Here is a 26,419-nt window from a genome sequence, read left to right as displayed (position 1 = left end):
AATTCAGAGTTTTTCCACAATAACTGACGAACATTTAATTTTTGGGCTTCCGTGGCGCAATGGTTAGCGCGTTCAGCTGTTATTCAAAAGGTTTGTGGTTCGAGCCCATCCGGGAGCGGTGTTGCAAGGTCTCAGATGTGACGTAAAAAGTCAAAGTTTTTCCACAATACGTGACGACCATTTAATCTTGGGCTTCCGTGGCGCAATGGTTAGCGCGATCGGCTGTTAACCGAAAGGTTGGTGGTTCGAGCCCACCCGGGAGCCGTGTTGTGAGGTCTCAAATGTAAAAAGCTAAAGTTTTTCCACAATACCTGACGACCATTTGATTTTTGGGCTTCCGTGGCGCAATGGTTAGCGCGTTCGGCTGTTAACCGAGAGGCTGGTGGTTCGAGCCCACCCGGAAGTGGTGTTGTGGGGTCTCAGAATAAGCGTTAAAAGTCAAAACTTTTCCATAAAACTTGACAACCATTTAATTTCTGAGCTTCCGTGGCTCAATGGTTAGCGCGTTCGGCTGTTAACCAATAGGTTGGTGGTTCGAGCCCACCTGGGAGCGGTGATGTGGGATCTCAAATGTAATGTAAAATGCCAAAGTTTTTCCACAATACCTGACGACCATTTAACTTTTGGACTTCCGTGGCGCAATGGTTAGCGCGTTCGGCTGTTAACTGAAAGGTTGTTGGTTCGAGCCCATCCGGGAGCGGTGTTGTGAGGTCTCAGATGTAACGTAAAATGTCAAATTTTTTCCACAATACGTGACAACCATTTAATTTCTGAGCTTCCGTGGCTCAATGGTTAGCGCGTTCAGCTGTTAACCAATAGGTTTATGGTTCGAGGCCACCCGGGAGCGGTGTTGTGGGATTCAAATGTAACGTAAAAAGCCAAAGCTTTTCCACAATACCTGACGACCATTAAATTTTGGGGCTTCCGTGGCGCAATGGTTAGCGCGTTCGGCTGTTAACCGAAAAGTTGGTGGTTCGAGCCCATCCGGGAGCGGTGTTGTAAGGTCTCAGATGTGACGTAAAAAGTCAAAGTTTTTCCACAATACCTGACGACCTTTTAATTTTTGGGCTTCCGTGGCGCAATGGTTAGCGCGTTCGGCTGTTAACCGAGAGGCTGGTGGTTCGAGCCCACCCGGAAGTGGTGTTGTGGGGTCTCAGAAGTAGCGTAAAAAGTCAAAACGTTTCCACATAACGTGACAACCATTTAATTTCTGAGCTTCCGTGGCTCAATGGTTAGCGCGTTCGGCTGTTAACCAATAGGTTTGTGGTTCGAGCCCACCCGGGAGCGGTGTTGTGGGATCTCAAATGTAACGTAAAAAGCCAAAGTTTTTCCACAATACCTGACGACCATTTAATCTTGGGCTTCCGTGGCGCAATGGTTAGCGCGTTCGGCTGCTAACCGAAAGGTTGGTGGTTCGAGCCCACCCGGGAGCGGTGTTGTGAAGTCTCAAATGTAACGTAAAAAACCAAAGTTTTTCCACAATACCTGACGACCATTTGATTTTTGGGCTTCCGTGGCGCAATGGTTAGCGCGTTCGGCTGTTAACCGAGAGGCTGGTGGTTCGAGCCTACCCGGAAGTGGTGTTGCGGGGTCTCAGGAGTAGCGTAAAAAGTCAAAACTTTTCCACATAACGTGACAACCATTTAATTTCTGAGCTTCCGTGGCTCAATGGTTAGCGCGTTCGGCTGTTAACGAATAGGTTTGTGTTTCGAGCCCACCCGGGAGCGGTGTTGTGGGATCTCAAATGTAACGTAAAAAGCCAAAGTTTTTCCACAATACCTGACGAACATTTAATTTTTGGGCTTCCTTGGCGCAATGGTTAGCGCGTTCAGCTGTTAACCGAAAGGTTGGTGGTTCGAGCCCATCCGGGAGCGGTGTTGTGAGGTCTCAGATGTGACGTAAAAAGTCAAAGTTTTTCCACAATACTTGACGACCATTTAATTTTTGGGCTTTTAATTTTCGGTTAGTGCGTTCGGCTGTTAACCAAACCGTTGGTGGATCGAGCCCACCCGGGAGCGGTGTTGTGAGATCTCAAATGTAACGTAAAAATCCAAAGTTTTTCCACAATACCTGACGAACATTTAATCTTTGGGCTTCCGTTGCGCAATGGTTAGCGCCGTCGGCTTTTAACCGAAAGGTTGGTGGTTCGAGCCCATCCGGGAGCGGTGTTTTGAGGTCTTAGATGTAACGTAAAATTCAGAGTTTTTTAAAAATAACTGACGAACATTTAATTTTTGGGCTTCCGTGGCGCAATGGTTAGCGCGTTCAGCTGTTATTCAAAAGGTTTGTGGTTCGAGCCCATCCGGGAGCGGTGTTGCAAGGTCTCAGATGTGACGTAAAAAGTCGATGTTTTTCCACAATACCTGACGACCATTTCATTTCTGAGCTTCCTTGGCTCCATGGTTAGCGCGTTCGGATGTTAACCAAAAGGTTTGTGGTTCGAGCCCATCCGGGAGCGGTGTTGTGAGGTCTCAGATGTGACGTAAAAAGTCAAAGTTTTTCCACAATACCTGACGACCATTTAATCTTGGGCTTCCGTGTCGCAATGTTTGGCGCGTTCGGCTGTTAACCGAAAGGTTGGTGGTTCGAGCCAACCCGGGAGCGGTGTTGTGGGATCTCAAATGTAATGTAAAATGCCAAAGTTTTTCCACAATACCTGACGACCATTTAATTTTTGGGCTTCCGTGGCGCAATGGTTAGCGCGTTCAGCTGTTAACCGAAAGGTTGGTGGTTCGAGCCCATCCGTGAGCGGTGTTGTGAGGTCTCAGATGAAACGTAAAAATCGTAAGTTTTTCCACAATACCTGACGAACATTTAATCTTTGGGCTTCCGTTGCGCAATGGTTAGCGCCGTCGGCTGTTAACCGAAAGGTTGGTGGTTCGAGCCCATCCGGGAACGGTGTTTTGAGGTCTTAGATGTAACGTAAAATTCAGAGTTTTTCCACAATACCTGATGACCATTTAATTTTTGGGCTTCCGTGGCGCAATGGTTAGCGCGTTCGGCTGTTAACCGAAAGGTTGGTGGTTCGAGCCCATCCGTGAGCGGTGTTGTGAGGTCTCAGATGTAACGTAAAAATCGTAAGTTTTTCCACAATACCTGACGAACATTTAATCTTTGGGCTTCCGTTGCGCAATGGTTAGCGCCGTCGGCTGTTAACCGAAAGGTTTGTGGTTCGAGCCCATCCGGGAGCGGTGTTTTGAGGTCTTAGATGTAACGTAAAATTCAGAGTTTTTTAAAAATAACTGACGAACATTTAATTTTTGGGCTTCCGTGGCGCAATGGTTAGCGCGTTCAGCTGTTATTCAAAAGGTTTGTGGTTCGAGCCCATCCGGGAGCGGTGTTGTAAGGTCTCAGATGTGACGTAAAAAGTCAAAGTTTTTCCACATAACGTGACAACCATTTAATTTCTGAGCTTCCGTGGCTCAATGGTTAGCGCGTTCGGCTGTAAACCAATATGTTGGTGGTTCGAGCCCACCTGGGAGCGGTGTTGTGGGATCTCAAATGTGACGTAAAATGTCAAAGTTTTTCCACAATACCTGACGACCTTTTAATTTTTGGGCTTCCGTGGCGCAATGGTTAGCGCGTTCGGCTGTTAACCGAAAGGTTGGTGGTTCGAGCCCATTCGGGAGCGGTGTTGTGAGGTCTCAGATGTGACGTAAAAAGTCAAAGTTTTTCCACAATACTTGACGACCATTTAATTTTTGGGCTTTTAATTTTCGGTTAGCGCGTTCGGCTGTTAACCAAACCGTTGGTGGATCGAGCCCACCCGGGAGCGGTGTTGTGAGATCTCAAATGTAACGTAAAAATCCAAAGTTTTTCCACAATACCTGACGAACATTTAATCTTTGGGCTTCCGTTGCGCAATGGTTAGCGCCGTCGGCTTTTAACCGAAAGGTTGGTGGTTCGAGCCCATCCGGGAGCGGTGTTTTGAGGTCTTAGATGTAACGTAAAATTCAGAGTTTTTTAAAAATAACTGACGAACATTTAATTTTTGGGCTTCCGTGGCGCAATGGTTAGCGCGTTCAGCTGTTATTCAAAAGGTTTGTGGTTCGAGCCCATCCGGGAGCGGTGTTGCAAGGTCTCAGATGTGACGTAAAAAGTCGATGTTTTTCCACAATACCTGACGACCATTTCATTTCTGAGCTTCCTTGGCTCCATGGTTAGCGCGTTCGGATGTTAACCAAAAGGTTTGTGGTTCGAGCCCATCCGGGAGCGGTGTTGTGAGGTCTCAGATGTGACGTAAAAAGTCAAAGTTTTTCCACAATACCTGACGACCATTTAATCTTGGGCTTCCGTGTCGCAATGTTTGGCGCGTTCGGCTGTTAACCGAAAGGTTGGTGGTTCGAGCCAACCCGGGAGCGGTGTTGTGGGATCTCAAATGTAATGTAAAATGCCAAAGTTTTTCCACAATACCTGACGACCATTTAATTTTTGGGCTTCCGTGGCGCAATGGTTAGCGCGTTCAGCTGTTAACCGAAAGGTTGGTGGTTCGAGCCCATCCGTGAGCGGTGTTGTGAGGTCTCAGATGAAACGTAAAAATCGTAAGTTTTTCCACAATACCTGACGAACATTTAATCTTTGGGCTTCCGTTGCGCAATGGTTAGCGCCGTCGGCTGTTAACCGAAAGGTTGGTGGTTCGAGCCCATCCGGGAACGGTGTTTTGAGGTCTTAGATGTAACGTAAAATTCAGAGTTTTTCCACAATACCTGATGACCATTTAATTTTTGGGCTTCCGTGGCGCAATGGTTAGCGCGTTCGGCTGTTAACCGAAAGGTTGGTGGTTCGAGCCCATCCGTGAGCGGTGTTGTGAGGTCTCAGATGTAACGTAAAAATCGTAAGTTTTTCCACAATACCTGACGAACATTTAATCTTTGGGCTTCCGTTGCGCAATGGTTAGCGCCGTCGGCTGTTAACCGAAAGGTTTGTGGTTCGAGCCCATCCGGGAGCGGTGTTTTGAGGTCTTAGATGTAACGTAAAATTCAGAGTTTTTTAAAAATAACTGACGAACATTTAATTTTTGGGCTTCCGTGGCGCAATGGTTAGCGCGTTCAGCTGTTATTCAAAAGGTTTGTGGTTCGAGCCCATCCGGGAGCGGTGTTGTAAGGTCTCAGATGTGACGTAAAAAGTCAAAGTTTTTCCACATAACGTGACAACCATTTAATTTCTGAGCTTCCGTGGCTCAATGGTTAGCGCGTTCGGCTGTAAACCAATATGTTGGTGGTTCGAGCCCACCTGGGAGCGGTGTTGTGGGATCTCAAATGTGACGTAAAATGTCAAAGTTTTTCCACAATACCTGACGACCTTTTAATTTTTGGGCTTCCGTGGCGCAATGGTTAGCGCGTTCGGCTGTTAACCGAAAGGTTGGTGGTTCGAGCCCATTCGGGAGCGGTGTTGTGAGGTCTCAGATGTGACGTAAAAAGTCAAAGTTTTTCCACAATACTTGACGACCATTTAATTTTTGGGCTTTTAATTTTCGGTTAGCGCGTTCGGCTGTTAACCAAACCGTTGGTGGATCGAGCCCACCCGGGAGCGGTGTTGTGAGATCTCAAATGTAACGTAAAAATCCAAAGTTTTTCCACAATACCTGACGAACATTTAATCTTTGGGCTTCCGTTGCGCAATGGTTAGCGCCGTCGGCTTTTAACCGAAAGGTTGGTGGTTCGAGCCCATCCGGGAGCGGTGTTTTGAGGTCTTAGATGTAACGTAAAATTCAGAGTTTTTTAAAAATAACTGACGAACATTTAATTTTTGGGCTTCCGTGGCGCAATGGTTAGCGCGTTCAGCTGTTATTCAAAAGGTTTGTGGTTCGAGCCCATCCGGGAGCGGTGTTGCAAGGTCTCAGATGTGACGTAAAAAGTCGATGTTTTTCCACAATACCTGACGACCATTTCATTTCTGAGCTTCCTTGGCTCCATGGTTAGCGCGTTCGGATGTTAACCAAAAGGTTTGTGGTTCGAGCCCATCCGGGAGCGGTGTTGTGAGGTCTCAGATGTGACGTAAAAAGTCAAAGTTTTTCCACAATACCTGACGACCATTTAATCTTGGGCTTCCGTGTCGCAATGTTTGGCGCGTTCGGCTGTTAACCGAAAGGTTGGTGGTTCGAGCCAACCCGGGAGCGGTGTTGTGGGATCTCAAATGTAATGTAAAATGCCAAAGTTTTTCCACAATACCTGACGACCATTTAATTTTTGGGCTTCCGTGGCGCAATGGTTAGCGCGTTCAGCTGTTAACCGAAAGGTTGGTGGTTCGAGCCCATCCGTGAGCGGTGTTGTGAGGTCTCAGATGTAACGTAAAAATCGTAAGTTTTTCCACAATACCTGACGAACATTTAATCTTTGGGCTTCCGTTGCGCAATGGTTAGCGCCGTCGGCTGTTAACCGAAAGGTTGGTGGTTCGAGCCCATCCGGGAACGGTGTTTTGAGGTCTTAGATGTAACGTAAAATTCAGAGTTTTTCCACAATACCTGATGACCATTTAATTTTTGGGCTTCCGTGGCGCAATGGTTAGCGCGTTCGGCTGTTAACCGAAAGGTTGGTGGTTCGAGCCCATCCGTGAGCGGTGTTGTGAGGTCTCAGATGTAATGTAAAAATCGTAAGTTTTTCCACAATACCTGACGAACATTTAATCTTTGGGCTTCCGTTGCGCAATGGTTAGCGCCGTCGGCTGTTAACCGAAAGGTTTGTGGTTCGAGCCCATCCGGGAGCGGTGTTTTGAGGTCTTAGATGTAACGTAAAATTCAGAGTTTTTTAAAAATAACTGACGAACATTTAATTTTTGGGCTTCCGTGGCGCAATGGTTAGCGCGTTCAGCTGTTATTCAAAAGGTTTGTGGTTCGAGCCCATCCGGGAGCGGTGTTGTAAGGTCTCAGATGTGACGTAAAAAGTCAAAGTTTTTCCACATAACGTGACAACCATTTAATTTCTGAGCTTCCGTGGCTCAATGGTTAGCGCGTTCGGCTGTAAACCAATATGTTGGTGGTTCGAGCCCACCTGGGAGCGGTGTTGTGGGATCTCAAATGTGACGTAAAATGTCAAAGTTTTTCCACAATACCTGACGACATTTTAATTTTTGGGCTTCCGTGGCGCAATGGTTAGCGCGTTCGGCTGTTAACCGAAAGGTTGGTGGTTCGAGCCCATTCGGGAGCGGTGTTGTGAGATCTCAGATGTGACGTAAAAAGTCAAAGTTTTTCCACAATACTTGACGACCATTTAATTTTTGGGCTTTTAATTTTCGGTTAGCGCGTTCGGCTGTTAACCAAACCGTTGGTGGATCGAGCCCACCCGGGAGCGGTGTTGTGAGATCTCAAATGTAACGTAAAAATCCAAAGTTTTTCCACAATACCTGACGAACATTTAATCTTTGGGCTTCCTTTGCGCAATGGTTAGCGCCGTCGGCTTTTAACCGAAAGGTTGGTGGTTCGAGCCCATCCGGGAGCGGTGTTTTGAGGTCTTAGATGTAACGTAAAATTCAGAGTTTTTTAAAAATAACTGACGAACATTTAATTTTTGGGCTTCCGTGGCGCAATGGTTAGCGCGTTCAGCTGTTATTCAAAAGGTTTGTGGTTCGAGCCCATCCGGGAGCGGTGTTGTAAGGTCTCAGATGTGACGTAAAAAGTCAAAGTTTTTCCACATAACGTGACAACCATTTAATTTCTGAGCTTCCGTGGCTCAATGGTTAGCGCGTTCGGCTGTAAACCAATAGGTTGGTGGTTCGAGCCCACCTGGGAGCGGTGTTGTGGGATCTCAAATGTGACGTAAAATGTCAAAGTTTTTCCACAATACCTGACGACCTTTTAATTTTTGGGCTTCCGTGGCGCAATGGTTAGCGCGTTCGGCTGTTAACCGAAAGGTTGGTGGTTCGAGCCCATTCGGGAGCGGTGTTGTGAGGTCTCAGATGTGACGTAAAAAGTCAAAGTTTCTCCACTATACCTGACGACCATTTCATTTCTGAGCTTTCTGGGCTCCATGGTTAGCTCGTTCGGATGTTAACCAAAAGTTTGGTGGTTCGAGCACACCCGGGAGAGGTGTTTGCGGTCTCAGATGTAGCGTAAAATGTCAAAACCTTTCCACAATACGTGACAACCATTTAATTTCTGAGCTTGCGTGGCTCAATGGTTAGCGTGTTCAGCTGTTAACCAATAGTTTTATGGTTCGAGCCCACCCGGGAGCGGTGTTGTGGGATCTCAAATGTAACGTAAAAAGCCAAAGTTTTTCCACAATACCTGACGACCATTTAATTTTTGGGCTTCCGTGGCGCAATGGTTAGCGCGTTCGGCTGTTAACCGTAAAGTTGGTGGTTCGAGCCCATCCGGTAGCGGTGATGTGAGGTCATAGATGTAACGTAAAATTCAGAGTTTTTCCACAATACCTGACGACCATTTCATTTCTGAGCTTTCTTGGCTCCATGCTTAGCTCGTTCGGATGTTAACCAAAAGTTTGGTGGTTCGAGCCCACCCAGGAGTGTTGTTGTGAAGTCTCAAATGTAACGTAAAAAGCCAAAGTTTTTCCACAATACCTGACGACCATTTAATCTTTGGGCTTCCGTTGCGCAATGGTTAGCGCCGTCTTCTGTTAACCGAAAGGTTTGTGGTTCGAGCCCATCCGGGAGCGGTGTTTTGAGGTCTTAGATGTAACGTAAAATTCAGAGTTTTTCCAAAATAACTGACGAACATTAAATTTTTGAGCTTCCGTGGCGCAATGGTTAGCGCGTTCAGCTGTTAACCGAAAGGTTGGTGGTTCGAGCCTATCCGGGAGCGGTGTTGTGAGGTCTCAGATGTGACGTAAAAAGTCAAAGTTTTTCCACAATACCTGACGACCATTTAATTTTAGGGCTTTTAATTTTCGGTTAGCGCGTTCGGCTGTTAACCAAAACGTTGGTGGATCGAGCCCACCCGGGAGCGGTGTTGTGAGATCTCAAATGTAACGTAAAAATCCAAAGTTTTTCCACAATACCTGACGAACATTTAATTTTTGGGCTTCCGTGGCGCAATGGTTAGCGCCGTCGGCTGTTAACCGAAAGGTTGGTGGTTCGAGCCCATCCGGGAGCGGTGTTGAAAGGTCTCAGACGTGACGTAAAAAGTCGATGTATTTCCACAATAACTGACGACCATTTCATTTCTGAGATTCCTTGGCTCCATGGTTAGCGCGTTCGGATGTTAACCAAAAGGTTTGTGGTTCGAGCCCATCCGGGAATGGTGTTGTGAGGTCTCAGATGTGACGTAAAAAGTCAAAGTTTTTCCACAATACCTGACGACCATTTGATTTTTGGGCTTCCGTGGCGCAATGGTTAGCGCGTTCGGCTGTTAACCGAGAGGCTGGTGGTTCGAGCCCACCCGGAAGTGGTGTTGTGGGGTCTCAGAAGTAGCGTAAAAAGTCAAAACTTTTCCACATAACGTGACAACCATTTAATTTCTGAGCTTCCGTGGCTCAATGGTTAGCGCGTTTGGCTGTAAACCAATAGGTTTGTGTTTCGAGCCCACCCGGGAGCGGTGTTGTGGGATCTCAAATGTAACGTAAAAAGCCGAAGTTTTTCCACAATAACTGACGAACATTAAATTTTTGAGCTTCCGTGGCGCAATGGTTAGCGCGTTCAGCTGTTAACCGAAAGGTTGGTGGTTCGAGCCTATCCGGGAGCGGTGTTGTGAGGTCTCAGATGTGACGTAAAAAGTCAAAGTTTTTCCACAATACCTGACGACCATTTAATTTTTGGGCTTTTAATTTTCGGTTAGCGCGTTCGGCTGTTAACCAAAACGTTGGTGGATCGAGCCCACCCGGGAGCGGTGTTGTGAGATCTCAAATGTAACGTAAAAATCCAAAGTTTTTCCACAATACCTGACGAACATTTAATGTTTGGGCTTCCGTTGCGCAATGGTTAGCGCCGTCGGCTGTTAACCGAAAGGTTGGTGGTTCGAGCCCATCCGGGAGCGGTGTTTTGAGGTCTTAGATGTAACGTAAAATTCAGAGTTTTTTAAAAATAACTGACGAACATTTAATTTTTGGGCTTCCGTGGCGCAATGGTTAGCGCGTTCAGCTGTTATTCAAAAGGTTTGTGGTTCGAGCCCATCCGGGAGCGGTGTTGCAAGGTCTCAGATGTGACGTAAAAAGTCGATGTTTTTCCACAATACCTGACGACCATTTCATTTCTGAGCTTCCTTGGCTCCATGGTTAGCGCAATCGGATGTTAACCAAAAGGTTTGTGGTTCGAGCCCATCCGGGAGCGGTGTTGTGAGGTCTCAGATGTGACGTAAAAAGTCAGGGTTTTTCCACAATACCTGACGACCATTTAATCTTGGGCTTCCGTGTCGCAATGTTTGGCGCGTTCGGCTGTTAACCGAAAGGTTGGTGGTTCGAGCCAACCCGGGAGCGGTGTTGTGGGATCTCAAATGTAATGTAAAATGCCAAAGTTTTTCCACAATACCTGACGACCATTTAATTTTTGGGCTTCCGTGGCGCAATGGTTAGCGCGTTCAGCTGTTAACCGAAAGGTTGGTGGTTCGAGCCCATCCGGGAACGGTGTTTTGAGGTCTTAGATGTAACGTAAAATTCAGAGTTTTTCCACAATACCTGACGACCATTTAATTTTTGGGCTTCCGTGGCGCAATGGTTAGCGCGTTCGGCTGTTAACCGAAAGGTTGGTGGTTCGAGCCCATCCGTGAGCGGTGTTGTGAGGTCTCAGATGTAACGTAAAAATCGTAAGTTTTTCCACAATACCTGACGAACATTTAATCTTTGGGCTTCCGTTGCGCAATGGTTAGCGCCGTCGGCTGTTAACCGAAAGGTTGGTGGTTCGAGCCCATCCGGGAGCGGTGTTTTGAGGTATTAGATGTAACGTAAAATTCAGAGTTTTTAAAAATAACTGACGAACATTTAATTTTTGCGCTTCCGTGGCGCAATGGTTAGCGCGTTCAGCTGTTATTCAAAAGGTTTGTGGTTCGAGCCCATCCGGGAGCGGTGTTGTAAGGTCTCAGATGTGACGTAAAAAGTCAAAGTTTTTCCACATAACGTGACAACCATTTAATTTCTGAGCTTCCGTGGCTCAATGGTTAGCGCGTTCGGCTGTAAACCAATAGGTTGGTGGTTCGAGCCCACCTGGGAGCGGTGTTGTGGGATCTCAAATGTGACGTAAAATGTCAAAGTTTTTCCACAATACCTGACGACCTTTTAATTTTTGGGCTTCCGTGGCGCAATGGTTAGCGCGTTCGGCTGTTAACCGAAAGGTTGGTGGTTCGAGCCCATTCGGGAGCGGTGTTGTGAGGTCTCAGATGTGACGTAAAAAGTCAAAGTTTCTCCACTATACCTGACGACCATTTCATTTCTGAGCTTTCTTGGCTCCATGGTTAGCTCGTTCGGATGTTAACCAAAGGTTTGGTGGTTCGAGCACACCCGGGAGAGGTGTTTGCGGTCTCAGATGTAGCGTAAAATGTCAAAACCTTTCCACAATACGTGACAACCATTTAATTTCTGAGCTTGCGTGGCTCAATGGTTAGCGTGTTCAGCTGTTAACCAATAGTTTTATGGTTCGAGCCCACCCGGGAGCGGTGTTGTGGGATCTCAAATGTAACGTAAAATGCCAAAGTTTTTCCACAATACCTGACGACCATTTAATTTTTGGGCTTCCGTGGCGCAATGGTTAGCGCGTTCGGCTGTTAACCGTAAAGTTGGTGGTTCGAGCCCATCCGGGAGCGGTGTTGTAAGGTCTCAGATCTGACGTAAAAAGTCAAAGTTTTTCCACAATACCTGACGACCATTTCATTTCTGAGCTTTCTTGGCTCCATGCTTAGCTCGTTCGGATGTTAACCAAAAGTTTGGTGGTTCGAGCCCACCCAGGAGTGTTGTTGTGAAGTCTCAAATGTAACGTAAAAAGCCAAAGTTTTTCCACAATACCTGACGACCATTTAATCTTTGGGCTTCCGTTGCGCAATGGTTAGCGCCGTCGGCTGTTAACCGAAAGGTTTGTGGTTCGAGCCCATCCGGGAGCGGTGTTTTGAGGTCTTAGATGTAACGTAAAATTCAGAGTTTTTCCACAATAACTGACGAACATTAAATTTTTGAGCTTCCGTGGCGCAATGGTTAGCGCGTTCAGCTGTTAACCGAAAGGTTGGTGGTTCGAGCCTATCCGGGAGCGGTGTTGTGAGGTCTCATATGTGACGTAAAAAGTCAAAGTTTTTCCACAATACCTGACGACCATTTAATTTTTGGGCTTTTAATTTTCGGTTAGCGCGTTCGGCTGTTAACCAAAACGTTGGTGGATCGAGCCCACCCGGGAGCGGTGTTGTGAGATATCAAATGTAACGTAAAAATCCAAAGTTTTTCCACAATACCTGACGAACATTTAATCTTTGGTCTTCCGTTGCGCAATGGTTAGCGCCGTCGGCTGTTAACCGAAAGGTTGGTGGTTCGAGCCCATCCGGGAGCGGTGTTTTGAGGTCTTAGATGTAACGTAAAATTCAGAGTTTTTCCAAAATAACTGACGAACATTAAATTTTTGACCCTCCGTGGCGCAATGGTTAGCGCGTTCAGCTGTTAACCGAAAGGTTGGTGGTTCGAGCCTATCCGGGAGCGGTGTTGTGAGGTCTCAGATGTGACGTAAAAAGTCAAAGTTTTTCCACAATACCTGACGACCATTTAATTTTAGGGCTTTTAATTTTCGGTTAGCGCGTTCGGCTGTTAACCAAAACGTTGGTGGATCGAGCCCACCCGGGAGCGGTGTTGTGAGATCTCAAATGTAACGTAAAAATCCAAAGTTTTTCCACAATACCTGACGAACATTTAATTTTTGGGCTTCCGTGGCGCAATGGTTAGCGCCGTCGGCTGTTAACCGAAAGGTTGGTGGTTCGAGCCCATCCGGGAGCGGTGTTGAAAGGTCTCAGACGTGACGTAAAAAGTCGATGTTTTTCCACAATAACTGACGACCATTTCATTTCTGAGCTTCCTTGGCTCCATGGTTAGCGCGTTCGGATGTTAACCAAAAGGTTTGTGGTTCGAGCCCATTCGGGAATGGTGTTGTGAGGTCTCAGATGTGACGTAAAAAGTCAAAGTTTTTCCACAATACCTGACGACCATTTGATTTTTGGGCTTCCGTGGCGCAATGGTTAGCGCGTTCGGCTGTTAACCGAGAGGCTGGTGGTTCGAGCCCACCCGGAAGTGGTGTTGTGGGGTCTCAGAAGTAGCGTAAATAGTCAAAACTTTTCCACATAACGTGACAACCATTTAATTTCTGAGCTTCCGTGGCTCAATGGTTAGCGCGTTTGGCTGTAAACCAATAGGTTTGTGTTTCGAGCCCACCCGGGAGCGGTGTTGTGGGATCTCAAATGTAACGTAAAAAGCCGAAGTTTTTCCACAATACCTGATGAACATTTAATTTTTGGGGTTCCGTGGCGCAATGGTTAGCGCGTTCAGCTGTTAACCGGAAGGTTGGTGGTTCGAGCCCATCCGGGAGCGGTGTTGTAAGGTCTTAGATGTAACGTAAAATTCAGAGTTTTTCCACAATACCTGACGAACATTTAATCTTTGGGCTTCCGTTGCGCAATGATTAGCGCCGTCGGCTGTTAACCGAAAGGTTGGTTGTTCGAGCCCATCCGGGAGCGGTGTTTTGAGGTCTTAGATGTAACGTAAAATTCAGAGTTTTTCCACAATAACTGACGAACATTAAATTTTTGAGCTTCCGTGGCGCAATGGTTAGCGCGTTCAGCTGTTAACCGAAAGGTTGGTGGTTCGAGCCTATCCGGGAGCGGTGTTGTGAGGTCTCAGATGTGACGTAAAAAGTCAAAGTTTTTCCACAATACCTGACGACCATTTAATTTTTGGGCTTTTAATTTTCGGTTAGCGCGTTCGGCTGTTAACCAAAACGTTGGTGGATCGAGCCCACCCGGGAGCGGTGTTGTGAGATCTCAAATGTAACATAAAAATCCAAAGTTTTTCCACAATACCTGACGAACATTTAATCTTTGGGCTTCCGTTGCGCAATGGTTAGCGCCGTCGGCTGTTAACCGAAAGGTTGGTGGTTCGAGCCCATCCGGGAGCGGTGTTTTGAGGTCTTAGATGTAACGTAGAATTCAGAGTTTTTTAAAAATAACTGACGAACATTTAATTTTTGGGCTTCCGTGGCTCAATGGTTAGCGTGTTCAGCTGTTAACCAATAGTTTTATGGTTCGAGCCCACCCGGGAGCGGTGTTGTGGGATCTCAAATGTAACGTAAAATGCCAAAGTTTTTCCACAATACCTGACGACCATTTAATTTTTGGGCTTTTAATTTTCGGTTAGCGCGTTCGGCTGTTAACCAAAACGTTGGTGGATCGAGCCCACCCGGGAGCGGTGTTGTGAGATCTCAAATGTAACATAAAAATCCAAAGTTTTTCCACAATACCTGACGAACATTTAATCTTTGGGCTTCCGTTGCGCAATGGTTAGCGCCGTCGGCTGTTAACCGAAAGGTTGGTGGTTCGAGCCCATCCGGGAGCGGTGTTTTGAGGTCTTAGATGTAACGTAGAATTCAGAGTTTTTTAAAAATAACTGACGAACATTTAATTTTTGGGCTTCCGTGGCTCAATGGTTAGCGTGTTCAGCTGTTAACCAATAGTTTTATGGTTCGAGCCCACCCGGGAGCGGTGTTGTGGGATCTCAAATGTAACGTAAAATGCCAAAGTTTTTCCACAATACCTGACGACCATTTAATTTTTGGGCTTCCGTGGCGCAATGGTTAGCGCGTTCGGCTGTTAACCGTAAAGTTGGTGGTTCGAGCCCATCCGGGAGCGTTGATGTGAGGTCTTAGATGTAACGTAAAATTCAGAGTTTTTCCACAATATCTGACGAACATTTAATTTTTGAGCTTCGGTGGCGCAATGGTTAGCGCGTTCAGCTGTTATTCAAAAGGTTTGTGGTTCGAGCCCCTCCGGGAGCGGTGTTGTAAGGTCTCAGATGTGACGTAAAAAGTCAAAGTTTTTCCACAATACCTGACGACCATTTAATCTTTGGGCTTCCGTTGCGCAATGGTTAGCGCCGTCGGCTGTTAACCGAAAGGTTTGTGGTTCGAGCCCATCGGGTAGCGGTGTTTTGAGGTCTTAGATGTAATGTAAAATTCAGAGTTTTTCCACAATAACTGACGAACATTAAATTTTTGAGCTTCCGTGGCGCAATGGTTAGCGCGTTCAGCTGTTAACCGAAAGGTTGGTGGTTCGAGCCTATCCGGGAGCGGTGTTGTGAGGTCTCAGATGTGACGTAAAAAGTCAAAGTTTTTCCACAATACCTGACGACCATTTAATTTTTGGGCTTTTAATTTTCGGTTAGCGCGTTCGGCTGTTAACCAAAACGTTGGTGGATCGAGCCCACCCGGGAGCGGTGTTGTGAGATATCAAATGTAACGTAAAAATCCAAAGTTTTTCCACAATACCTGGCGAACATTTAATCTTTGGTCTTCCGTTGCGCAATGGTTAGCGCCGTCGGCTGTTAACCGAAAGGTTGGTGGTTCGAGCCCATCCGGGAGCGGTGTTTTGAGGTCTTAGATGTAACGTAAAATTCAGAGTTTTTCCAAAATAACTGACGAACATTAAATTTTTGACCCTCCGTGGCGCAATGGTTAGCGCGTTCAGCTGTTAACCGAAAGGTTGGTGGTTCGAGCCTATCCGGGAGCGGTGTTGTGAGGTCTCAGATGTGACGTAAAAAGTCAAAGTTTTTCCACAATACCTGACGACCATTTAATTTTAGGGCTTTTAATTTTCGGTTAGCGCGTTCGGCTGTTAACCAAAACGTTGGTGGATCGAGCCCACCCGGGAGCGGTGTTGTGAGATCTCAAATGTAACGTAAAAATCCAAAGTTTTTCCACAATACCTGACGAACATTTAATTTTTGGGCTTCCGTGGCGCAATGGTTAGCGCCGTCGGCTGTTAACCGAAAGGTTGGTGGTTCGAGCCCATCCGGGAGCGGTGTTGAAAGGTCTCGGACGTGACGTAAAAAGTCGATGTTTTTCCACAATAACTGACGACCATTTCATTTCTGAGCTTCCTTGGCTCCATGGTTAGCGCGTTCGGATGTTAACCAAAAGGTTTGTGGTTCGAGCCCATCCGGGAATGGTGTTGTGAGGTCTCAGATGTGACGTAAAAAGTCAAAGTTTTTCCACAATACCTGACGACCATTTGATTTTTGGGCTTCCGTGGCGCAATGGTTAGCGCGTTCGGCTGTTAACCGAGAGGCTGGTGGTTCGAGCCCACCCGGAAGTGGTGTTGTGGGGTCTCAGAAGTAGCGTAAAAAGTCAAAACTTTTCCACATAACGTGACAACCATTTAATTTCTGAGCTTCCGTGGCTCAATGGTTAGCGCGTTTGGCTGTAAACCAATAGGTTTGTGTTTCGAGCCCACCCGGGAGCGGTGTTGTGGGATCTCAAATGTAACGTAAAAAGCCGAAGTTTTTCCACAATACCTGATGAACATTTAATTTTTGGGGTTCCGTGGCGCAATGGTTAGCGCGTTCAGCTGTTAACCGGAAGGTTGGTGGTTCGAGCCCATCCGGGAGCGGTGTTGTGAGGTCTTAGATGTAATGTAAAATGCCAAAGTTTTTCCACAATACCTGACGAACATTTAATCTTTGGGCTTCCGTTGCGCAATGTTTAGCGCCGTCGGCTGTTAACCGAAAGGTTGGTGGTTCGAGCCCATCCGGGAGCGGTGTTTTGAGGTCTTAGATGTAACGTAAAATTCAGAGTTTTTTAAAAATAACTGACGAACATTTAATTTTTGGGCTTCCGTGGCGCAATGGTTAGCGCGTTCAGCTGTTATTCAAAAGGTTTGTGGTTCGAGCCCATCCGGGAGCGGTGTTGCAAGGTCTCAGATGTGACGTAAAAAGTCGATGTTTTTCCACAATACCTGACGACCATTTCATTTCTGAGCTTCCTTGGCTCCATGGTTAGCGCGTTCGGCTGATAACCGAAAGGTTGGTGGTTCGAGCCCCCCCGGGAGCGGTGTTGTGAAGTCTCAAATGTAACGTAAAAAGCCAAAGTTTTTCCACAATACCTGACGACCATTTGATTTTTGGGCTTCCGTGGCGCAATGGTTAGCGCGTTCGGCTGTTAGCCGAGAGGCTGGTGGTTCGAGCCCACCCGGAAGTGGTGTTGTGGGGTCTCAGAAGTAGCGTAAAAAGTCAAAACTTTTCCATATAACGTGACAACCATTTAATTTCTGAGCTTCCGTGGCTCAATGGTTAGCGCGTTCGGCTGTTAACCAATAGGTTGGTGGTTCGAGCCAACCCGGGAGCGGTGTTGTGGGATCTCAAATGTAATGTAAAATGCCAAAGTTTTTCCACAATACCTGACGAACATTTAATCTTTGGGCTTCCGTTGCGCAATGATTAGCGCCGTCGGCTGTTAACCGAAAGGTTGGTGGTTCGAGCCCATCCGGGAGCGGTGTTTTGAGGTCTTAGATGTATCGTAAAATTCAGAATTTTTTAAAAATAACTGACGAACATTTAATTTTTGGGCTTCCGTGGCGCAATGGTTAGCGCGTTCAGCTGTTATTCAAAAGGTTTGTGGTTCGAGCCCATCCGGGAGCGGTGTTGCAAGGTCTCAGATGTGACGTAAAAAGTCGATGTTTTTCCACAATACCTGACGACCATTTCATTTCTGAGCTTCCTTGGCTCCATGGTTAGCGTGTTCGGCTGTTAACCGAAAGGTTGGTGGTTCGAGCCCCCCCGGGAGCGGTGTTGTGAAGTCTCAAATGTAACGTAAAAAGCCAAAGTTTTTCCACAATACCTGACGACCATTTGATTTTTGGGCTTCCGTGGCGCAATGGTTAGCGCGTTCGGCTGTTAACCGAGAGGCTGGTGGTTCGAGCCCACCCGGAAGTGGTGTTGTGGGGTCTCAGAAGTAGCGTAAAAGTCAAAACTTTTCCATATAACGTGACAACCATTTAATTTCTGAGCTTCCGTGGCTCAATGGTTAGCGCGTTCGGCTGTTAACCAATAGGTTGGTGGTTCGAGCCAACCCGGGAGCGGTGTTGTGGGATCTCAAATGTAATGTAAAATGCCAAAGTTTTTCCACAATACCTGACGAACATTTAATCTTTGGGCTTCCGTTGCGCAATGATTAGCGCCGTCGGCTGTTAACCGAAAGGTTGGTGGTTCGAGCCCATCCGGGAGCGGTGTTTTGAGGTCTTAGATGTAACGTAAAATTCAGAATTTTTTAAAAATAACTGACGAACATTTAATTTTTGGGCTTCCGTGGCGCAATGGTTAGCGCGTTCAGCTGTTATTCAAAAGGTTTGTGGTTCGAGCCCATCCGGGAGCGGTGTTGCAAGGTCTCAGATGTGACGTAAAAAGTCGATGTTTTTCCACAATACCTGACGACCATTTCATTTCTGAGCTTCCTTGGCTCCATGGTTAGCGTGTTCGGCTGTTAACCGAAAGGTTGGTGGTTCGAGCCCCCCCGGGAGCGGTGTTGTGAAGTCTCAAATGTAACGTAAAAAGCCAAAGTTTTTCCACAATACCTGACGACCATTTGATTTTTGGGCTTCCGTGGCGCAATGGTTAGCGCGTTCAGCTGTTAACCGAAAGGTTGGTGGTTCGAGCCCATCCGGGAGCGGTGTTGTGAGGTCTCAGATGTAGCGTAAACAGTCAAAACTTTTCCACAATACGTGAAAACCATTTAATTTCTGAGCTTCCGTGGCTCAATGGTTAGCGCGTTCGGCTGTTAATCAATAGGTTGGTGGTTCGAGCCAACCCGGGAGCGGTGTTGTGGGATCTCAAATGTAATGTAAAATGCCAAAGTTTTTCCACAATACCTGACGACCATTTAATTTTTGGGCTTCCGTGGCGCAATGGTTAGCGCGTTCGGCTGTTAACTGAAAGGTTGGTGGTTCGAGCCCATCCGGGAGCGGTGTTGTGAGGTCTCAGATGTGACGTAAAAAGTCAAAGTTTTTCCACAATACCTGACGACCATTGGATTTTTGGGCTTCCGTGGCGCAATGGTTAGCGCGTTCGGCTGTTAACCGAGAGGCTGGTGGTTCGAGCCCACCCGGAAGTGGTGTTGTGGGGTCTCAGAAGTAGCGTAAAAGTCAAAACTTTTCCATATAACGTGACAACCATTTAATTTCTGAGCTTCCGTGGCTCAATGGTTAGCGCGTTCGGCTGTTAACCAATAGGTTGGTGGGTCGAGCCCACCTGGGAGCGGTGATGTGGGATCTCAAATGTAATGTAAAATGCCAAAGTTTTTCCACAATACCTGACGACCATTTAACTTTTGGGCTTCCGTGGCGCAATGCTTAGCGCCGTTGGCTGTTAACCGAAAGGTTGGTGGTTCGAGCCCATCCGGGAGCGGTGTTGAAAGGTCTCAGATGTCACGTAAAAAGTCAAAACTTTTCCACATAACGTGACAACCATTTAATTTCTGAGCTTCCGTGGCTCAATGGTTAGCGCGTTCGGCTGTTAACCAATAGGTTTGTGTTTCGAGCCCACCCGGGAGCGGTGTTGTGGGATCTCAAATGTAACGTAAAAAGCCAAAGTTTTTCCACAATACCTGACGAACATTTAATTTTTGGGCTTCCGTGGCGCAATGGTTAGCGCGTTCAGCTGTTAACCGAAAGGTTGGTGGTTCGAGCCCATCCGGGAGCGGTGTTGTGAGGTCTCAGATGTAGCGTAAACAGTCAAAACATTTCCACAATACGTGAAAACCATTTATTTTCTGAGCTTCCGTGGCTCAATGGTTAGCGCGTTCGGCTGTTAATCAATAGGTTGGTGGTTCGAGCCAACCCGGGAGCGGTGTTGTGGGATCTCAAATGTAATGTAAAATGCCAAAGTTTTTCCACAATACCTGACGACCATTTAATTTTTGGGCTTCCGTGGCGCAATGGTTAGCGCGTTCGGCTGTTAACTGAAAGGTTGGTGGTTCGAGCCCATCCGGGAGCGGTGTTGTGAGGTCTCAGATGTGACGTAAAAAGTCAAAGTTTTTCCACAATACCTGACGAACATTTAATTTTTGGGCTTCCGTGGCGCAATGGTTTGCGAGTTCGGCTGTTAACCGAAAGGTTGGTGGTTCGAGCCCACCCGGGAGCGGTGTTGTGAGATCTCACATGTAACGTAAAAATCGTAAGTTTTTCCACAATACCTGACGAACATTTAATCTTTGGGCTTCCGTTGCGCAATGGTTAGCGCCGTCGGCTGTTAACCAAAAGGTTTGTGGTTCGAGCCCATCCGGGAGCGGTGTTGTGAGGTCTTAGATGTAACATAAAAAGCCAAAGTTTTTCCACAATACCTGACGACCATTGGATTTTTGGGCTTCCGTGGCGCAATGGTTAGCGCGTTCGGCTGTTAACCGAGAGGCTGGTGGTTCGAGCCCACCCGGAAGTGGTGTTGTGGGGTCTCAGAAGTAGCGTAAAAAGTCAAAACTTTTCCATATAACGGGACAACCATTTAATTTCTGAGCTTCCGTGGCTCAATGGTTAGCGCGTTCGGCTGTTAACCAATAGGTTGGTGGTTCGAGCCCACCTGGGAGCGGTGATGTGGGAACTCAAATGTAATGTAAAATGCCAAAGTTTTTCCACAATACCTGACGACCATTTAACTTTTGGGCTTCCGTGGCGCAATGCTTAGCGCCGTTGGCTGTTAACCGAAAGGTTGGTGGTTCGAGCCCATCCGGGAGCGGTGTTGAAAGGTCTCAGATGTGACGTAAAAAGTCAAAACTTTTCCACATAACGTGACAACCTTTTAATTTCTTAGCTTCCGTGGCTCAATGGTTAGCGCGTTCGGCTGTTAACCAATAGGTTTGTGTTTCGAGCCCACCCGGGAGCGGTGTTGTGGGATCTCAAATGTAACGTAAAAAGCCGAAGTTTTTCCACAATACCTGACGAACATTTAATCTTTGGGCTTCCGTTGCGCAATGGTTAGCGCCGTCGGCTGTTAACCGAAAGGTTGGTTGTTCGAGCCCATCCGGGAGCGGTGTTTTGAGGCCTTAGATGTAACGTAAAATTCAGAGTTTTTCCACAATAACTGACGAACATTAAATTTTTGAGCTTCCGTGGCGCAATGGTTAGCGCGTTCAGCTGTTAACCGAAAGGTTGGTGGTTCGAGCCTATCCGGGAGCGGTGTTGTGAGGTCTCAGATGTGACGTAAAAAGTCAAAGTTTTTCCACAATACCTGACGACCATTTCATTTTTGGGCTTTTAATTTTCGGTTAGCGCGTTCAGCTGTTATTCAAAAGGTTGGTGGTTCGAGCCCACCCGGGAGCGGTGTTGTGAGATATCACATGTAACGTAAAAATCGTAAGTTTTTCCACAATACCTGACGAACATTTAATCTTTGGGCTTCCGTTGCGCAATGGTTAGCGCCGTCGGCTGTTAACCGAAAGGTTGGTGGTTCGAGCCCATCCGGGAGCGGTGTTTTGAGGTCTTAGATGTAACGTAAAATTCAGAGTTTTTTAAAAATAACTGACGAACATTTAATTTTTGGGCTTCCGTGGCGCAATGGTTTGCGCGTTCAGCTGTTATTCAAAAGGTTTGTGGTTCGAGCCCATCCGGGAGCGGTGTTGTGGGGTCTCAGAAGTAGCGTAAAAAGTCAAAACTTTTCCATATAACGTGACAACCATTTCATTTCTGAGCTTCCTTGGCCCCATGGTTAGCGCGTTCGGCTGTTAACCGAAAGGTTGGTGGTTCGAGCCCCCCCGGGAGCGGTGTTGTGAAGTCTCAAATGTAACGTAAAAAGCCAAAGTTTTTCCACAATACCTGACGACCATTTGATTTTTGGGCTTCCGTGGCGCAATGGTTAGCGCGTTCGGCTGTTAACCGAGAGGCTGGTGGTTCGAGCCCACCCGGAAGTGGTGTTGTGGGGTCTCAGAAGTAGCGTAAAAAGTCAAAACTTTTCCATATAACGTGACAACCATTTAATTTGTGAGCTTCCGTGGCTCAATGGTTAGCGCGTTCGGCTGTTAACCAATAGGTTGGTGGTTCGAGCCCACCTGGGAGCGGTGATGTGGGATATCAAATGTAATGTAAAATGCCAAAGTTTTTCCACAATACCTGACGGCCATTTAACTTTTGGGCTTCCGTGGCGCAATGCTTAGCGCCGTCGGCTGTTAACCGAAAGGTTGGTGGTTCGAGCCCATCCGGGAGCGCTGTTGAAAGGTCTCAGATGTGACGTAAAAAGTCAAAACTTTTCCACGTAACGTGACAACCATTTAATTTCTGAGCTTCCGTGGCTCAATGGTTAGCGCGTTTGGCTGTAAACCAATAGGTTTGTGTTTCGAGCCCACCCGGGAGCGGTGTTGTGGGATCTCAAATGCAACGTAAAAAGCCGAAGTTTTTCCACAATACCTGATGAACATTTAATTTTTGGGGTTCCGTGGCGCAATGGTTAGCGCGTTCAGCTGTTAACCGGAAGGTTGGTGGTTCGAGCCCATCCGGGAGCGGTGTTGTGAGGTCTTAGATGTAACGTAAAATTCAGAGTTTTTCCACAATACCTGACGAACATTTAATCTTTGGGCTTCCGTTGCGCAATGGTTAGCACCGTCGGCTGTTAACCAAAAGGTTTGTGGTTCGAGCCCATCCGGGAGCGGTGTTGTGAGGTCTTAGATGTAACGTAAAAAGCCAAGGTTTTTCCACAATACCTGACGACCATTTGATTTTTGGGCTTCCGTGGCGCAATGGTTAGCGCGTTCGGCTGTTAACCGAGAGGCTGGTGGTTCGAGCCCACCCGGAAGTGGTGTTGTGGGGTCTCAGAAGTAGCGTAAAAAGTCAAAACTTTTCCATATAACGTGACAACCATTTAATTTCTGAGCTTCCGTGGCTCAATGGTTAGCGCGTTCGGCTGTTAACCAATAGGTTGGTGGTTCGAGCCCACCTGGGAGCGGTGTTGTGAGGTCTTAGATGTAACGTAAAATTCAGAGTTTTTCCACAATACCTGACGAGCATTTAATCTTTGGGCTTCCGTTGCGCAATGGTTAGCGCCGTCGGCTGTTAACCGAAAGGTTGGTTGTTCGAGCCCATCCGGGAGCGGTGTTTTGAGGTCTTAGATGTAACGTAAAATTCAGAGTTTTTCCACAATACCTGACGAACATTTAATCTTTGGGCTTCCGTTGCGCAATGGTTAGCGCCGTCGGCTGTTAACCGAAAGGTTGGTTGTTCGAGCCCATCCTGGAGCGGTGTTGTGAGGTCTTAGATGTAACATAAAAAGCCAAAGTTTTTCCACAATACCTGACGACCATTGGATTTTTGGGCTTCCGTGGCGCAATGGTTAGCGCGTTCGGCTGTTAACCGAGAGGCTGGTGGTTCGAGCCCACCCGGAAGTGGTGTTGTGGGGTCTCAGAAGTAGCGTAAAAAGTCAAAACTTTTCCATATAACGGGACAACCATTTAATTTCTGAGCTTCCGTGGCTCAATGGTTAGCGCGTTCGGCTGTTAACCAATAGGTTGGTGGTTCGAGCCCACCTGGGAGCGGTGATGTGGGATCTCAAATGTAATGTAAAATGCCAATTTTTTTCCACAATACCTGACGACCATTTAACTTTTGGGCTTCCGTGGCGCAATGCTTAGCGCCGTTGGCTGTTAACCGAAAGGTTGGTGGTTCGAGCCCATCCGGGAGCGGTGTTGAAAGGTCTCAGATGTGACGTAAAAAGTCAAAACTTTTCCACATAACGTGACAACCTTTTAATTTCTTAGCTTCCGTGGCTCAATGGTTAGCGCGTTCGGCTCTTAACCAATAGGTTTGTGTTTCGAGCCCACCCGGGAGCGGTGTTGTGGGATCTCAAATGTAACGTAAAAAGCCGAAGTTTTTCCACAATACCTGACGAACATTTAATTTTTGGGCTTCCGTGGCGCAATGGTTAGCGCGTTCAGCTGTTAACCGAAAGGTTGGTGGTTCGAGCCCATCCGGGAGCGGTGTTGTGAGGTCTCAGATGTAGCGTAAACAGTCAAAACTTTTCCACAATACGTGACAACCATTTAATTTCTGAGCTTCCTTGGCTCAATGGTTAGCGCGTTCGGCTGTTAACCAATAGGTTGGTGGTTCGAGCCAACCCGGGAGCGGTGTTATGGGATCTCAAATGTAATGTAAAATGCCAAAGTTTTTCCACAATACCTGACGACCATTTATTTTTGGGCTTCAGTGGCGCAATGGTTAGCGCGTTCGGCTGTTAACTGAAAGGTTGGTGGTTCGAGCCCATCCGGGAGCGGTGTTGTGAGGTCTCAGATGTGACGTAAAAAGTCAAAGTTTTTCCACAATACCTGACGAACATTTAATTTTTGGGCTTCCGTGGCGCAATGGTTTGCGCGTTCGGCTGTTAACCGAAAGGTTGGTGGTTCGAGCCCACCCGGGAGCGGTGTTGTGAGATCTCACATGTAACGTAAAAATCGTAAGTTTTTCCACAATACCTGACGAACATTTAATCTTTGGGCTTCCGTTGCGCAATGGTTAGCACCGTCGGCTGTTAACCAAAAGGTTTGTGGTTCGAGCCCATCCGGGAGCGGTGTTGTGAGGTCTTAGATGTAACGTAAAAAGCCAAGGTTTTTCCACAATACCTGACGACCATTTGATTTTTGGGCTTCCGTGGCGCAATGGTTAGCGCGTTCGGCTGTTAACCGAGAGGCTGGTGGTTCGAGCCCACCCGGAAGTGGTGTTGTGGGGTCTCAGAAGTAGCGAAAAAAGTCAAAACTTTTCCATATAACGTGACAACCATTTAATTTCTGAGCTTCCGTGGCTCAATGGTTAGCGCGTTCGGCTGTTAACCAATAGGTTGGTGGTTCGAGCCCACCTGGGAGCGGTGTTGTGAGGTCTTAGATGTAACGTAAAATTCAGAGTTTTTCCACAATACCTGACGAGCATTTAATCTTTGGGCTTCCGTTGCGCAATGGTTAGCGCCGTCGGCTGTTAACCGAAAGGTTGGTTGTTCGAGCCCATCCGGGAGCGGTGTTTTGAGGTCTTAGATGTAACGTAAAATTCAGAGTTTTTCCACAATACCTGACGAACATTTAATCTTTGGGCTTCCGTTGCGCAATGGTTAGCGCCGTCGGCTGTTAACCGAAAGGTTGGTTGTTCGAGCCCATCCGGGAGCGGTGTTTTGAGGCCTTAGATGTAACGTAAAATTCAGAGTTTTTCCACAATAACTGACGAACATTAAATTTTTGAGCTTCCGTGGCGCAATGGTTAGCGCGTTCAGCTGTTAACCGAAAGGTTGGTGGTTCGAGCCTATCCGGGAGCGGTGTTGTGAGGTCTCAGATGTGACGTAAAAAGTCAAAGTTTTTCCACAATACCTGACGACCATTTCATTTTTGGGCTTTTAATTTTCGGTTAGCGCGTTCAGCTGTTATTCAAAAGGTTGGTGGTTCGAGCCCACCCGGGAGCGGTGTTGTGAGATCTCACATGTAACGTAAAAATCGTAAGTTTTTCCACAATACCTGACGAACATTTAATCTTTGGGCTTCCGTTGCGCAATGGTTAGCGCCGTCGGCTGTTAACCGAAAGGTTGGTGGTTCGAGCCCATCCGGGAGCGGTGTTTTGAGGTCTTAGATGTAACGTAAAATTCAGAGTTTTTTAAAAATAACTGACGAACATTTAATTTTTGGGCTTCCGTGGCGCAATGGTTAGCGCGTTCAGCTGTTATTCAAAAGGTTTGTGGTTCGAGCCCATCCGGGAGCGGTGTTGCAAGGTCTCAGATGTGACGTAAAAAGTCGATGTTTTTCCACAATACCTGACGACCATTTCATTTCTGAGCTTCCTTGGCTCCATGGTTAGCGCGTTCGGCTGTTAACCGAAAGGTTGGTGGTTCGAGCCCCCCCGGGAGCGGTGTTGTGAAGTCTCAAATGTAACGTAAAAAGCCAAAGTTTTTCCACAATACCTGACGACCATTTGATTTTTGGGCTTCCGTGGCGCAATGGTTAGCGCGTTCGGCTGTTAACCGAGAGGCTGGTGGTTCGAGCCCACCCGGAAGTGGTGTTGTGGGGTCTCAGAAGTAGCGTAAAAAGTCAAAACTTTTCCATATAACGTGACAACCATTTAATTTGTGAGCTTCCGTGGCTCAATGGTTAGCGCGTTCGGCTGTTAACCAATAGGTTGGTGGTTCGAGCCCACCTGGGAGCGGTGATGTGGGATATCAAATGTAATGTAAAATGCCAAAGTTTTTCCACAATACCTGACGACCATTAAACTTTTGGGCTTCCGTGGCGCAATGCTTAGCGCCGTCGGCTGTTAACCGAAAGGTTGGTGGTTCGAGCCCATCCGGGAGCGGTGTTGAAAGGTCTCAGATGTGACGTAAAAAGTCAAAACTTTTCCACGTAACGTGACAACCATTTAATTTCTGAGCTTCCGTGGCTCAATGGTTAGCGCGTTTGGCTGTAAACCAATAGGTTTGTGTTTCGAGCCCACCCGGGAGCGGTGTTGTGGGATCTCAAATGCAACGTAAAAAGCCGAAGTTTTTCCACAATACCTGATGAACATTTAATTTTTGGGGTTCCGTGG

At 47.0% G+C, this 26,419-nt stretch overlaps 3 non-coding genes across 3 annotated transcripts; all 3 read left to right on the top strand.

The window, feature by feature from the left end:
• Positions 1-1,360: 1,360 nt before the first annotated feature.
• Positions 1,361-1,433, top strand: TRNAS-GCU (transfer RNA serine (anticodon GCU)). The gene has a single exon. It is a non-coding gene; the product is annotated as a tRNA-Ser (tRNA).
• A 6,223-nt stretch (positions 1,434-7,656) lies between these two features.
• On the top strand, positions 7,657-7,729 carry TRNAY-GUA (transfer RNA tyrosine (anticodon GUA)). Its single transcript has one exon. It is a non-coding gene; the product is annotated as a tRNA-Tyr (tRNA).
• A 3,294-nt stretch (positions 7,730-11,023) lies between these two features.
• TRNAY-GUA (transfer RNA tyrosine (anticodon GUA)) lies at positions 11,024-11,096 on the top strand. Its single transcript has one exon. It is a non-coding gene; the product is annotated as a tRNA-Tyr (tRNA).
• Positions 11,097-26,419: the final 15,323 nt, after the last annotated feature.

The sequence above is a fragment of the Phalangium opilio genome, unplaced genomic scaffold (genome assembly GCF_054372755.1).
Source record: "Phalangium opilio isolate 3A_F unplaced genomic scaffold, DU_Popi_V2 ptg000019l_1, whole genome shotgun sequence".
In the NCBI taxonomy this organism is placed as follows: Eukaryota; Metazoa; Arthropoda; class Arachnida; order Opiliones; family Phalangiidae; genus Phalangium; species Phalangium opilio.
This window is presented reverse-complemented; position numbering and strand designations above follow the sequence as displayed.